Source organism: Microtus ochrogaster, unplaced genomic scaffold (assembly GCF_000317375.1).
Source record: "Microtus ochrogaster isolate Prairie Vole_2 unplaced genomic scaffold, MicOch1.0 UNK57, whole genome shotgun sequence".
In the NCBI taxonomy this organism is placed as follows: domain Eukaryota; kingdom Metazoa; phylum Chordata; class Mammalia; order Rodentia; family Cricetidae; genus Microtus; species Microtus ochrogaster.
The window spans coordinates 1524876-1526855 of NW_004949155.1; positions in this window are offsets into that span (position 1 = coordinate 1524876).

A 1980-nucleotide genomic window follows, 5' to 3' on the forward strand; every position below is an offset into this window, starting at 1 on the left:
AAGAAGAAGAAGAAGAAGAAGAAGAAGAAGAAGAAGAAGAATATGTGGCTTAGGGTGTGAAGAAAGCTTCACTACTGGGGTAACATTCGAGCTACACCTTGAAGAAATATGATATTTTTGTGACGTAAAAAAGGAGATGAATCATCTGTCAGAATGGCCACAAGTAAAAGATAACAGTTCTTAAAGGATAATGAAAAGTTTGGTAAACCTGAGAAAAAATAATCAATCTTTTAATCAGGAAATGAACTAGAAGCACAATGTCCTTTGCTCCATGTATCAGTTTCTTTTCTTGTTGCTGGGATTACACCTGGCAAAAGCGACTTAATAAGTGTTTCTTTCCTGCTCCTAGTTTGGAGGTGTAGTCGGTGATGCCAGGGAAGTCATGTGGCAGAAGTGTAAGGAAACTAGTCATATTGTATCTTCAGGAAGGAAGCAAAAAGAGACGAAGAGTGCTGCTTGATTCCCTTTCTCCCCTTATTCAGTCTGGGGCTCCAACCTGTGGGGTGATGCCTCTGAAATTAGAGTGGGTTTCCCCTCTTCAAGTGAACCTTTTTAGGAACACCTATATTATAGACAGACTCGGAGGTGTTTCTATAGTGATCTATCCAGTCGAGATGGCAATGGAAATTAACTATCACAACTCCATCCTTGACACAAGTGCATGACTTTAAATTATAGAATTTCACCTTTAACCCCTGAAATCTCATTTTCACTTTATAATGCAAAATGCATTTAGTCTTTCTTCCATAGTCTTTAACAGTCTCACATATTTCAAAAGTCCAATGTCTCTTTTAAGACTTGGGGCAATCTTTTTGACTGTGAGGTTCTGTAAAATAAAAATGTTACATATTTTCAATAAATAATGGTACTGAATAAATATTGCCATTGCAAAAAAAGGAAATGGAAGGGTGGCATGGAAAGACCATGCTACTATATGACTATTATAGTCATTATAACTCTGATGTAGGAGGGTCTTCTGTCTATGTGTTACTTTCATTGATTAATAAAGAAACTGCCTTGGCCTTTTGATAGGCCAGCCCTTATGTGGGTGGAGGAGGCAGAACAGAATTCTGCGAGGAAGAAAGCAGAGTCAGACGCCATGATTCTCCTACCCAAGACGGACAGTTGTTAGAATCTTTCTGGTAAGCCACCACTCTACACAGATTATTAGAAATGGGTTAGTTAATCAAGATGTGAGAGTTAGCCAATAAGAGGCTAGAACTAATGGGCCAGGCAGTGTTTAAATGAATACAGTTTCCATGTAATTATTTCGGGTGTAAACTAGCCGGAGAGCTGGGTGGTGGGATGCAGCTCCTCGCTCCAATCACTACATAGCTCCATTACAACTATTTTTATGTATGCATGTGTACATAATTTCAAGCAGATTCTATAAGTAGTTTTCCATGTAGCATATTTCAAAGGTCTTTAATGTTAGTTAACTCTCCCTATATTTCCTCTTCTAACTACCCTTCCATTCTCCTAACCCCATTTAATTATTCCTATTTCATTAATCTACTTTTCCCATTTATATCATTGTATTCTATGTTCCATTCCTGAAAAGATCCCATTGTTCCCCATAGCCCCTTATTAGTTTCCTAATCTCTATGAATATTCCAAATGAAATACACATATCTGAATATTGAAAGCTAATACCCACATAGGAGGGAGGAAATATGTGTTGATTTTCTGGGAATAGGTTGCCTCATTTATGGTGATAGTTTCCAGTTTCGTCCATTTTTCTGTGAATTTCATAATTTTATTCTTCTCAATTGCTGAATAGAATTTTGTCATATAAATGTACAACATTTACATTGTCCATTAGTCATTGGATGGACATCTAGGCTGTTTCTATTTCATGACTAATATGAGAAAATCAGCAGTAAACATGGTATAACAAATGGAATCCATACCTGGCACTGTTAATGGGGTCAACAACCTACAGCTAGACATGTCATAGGCCCTAGGGAAGAACCTAATATT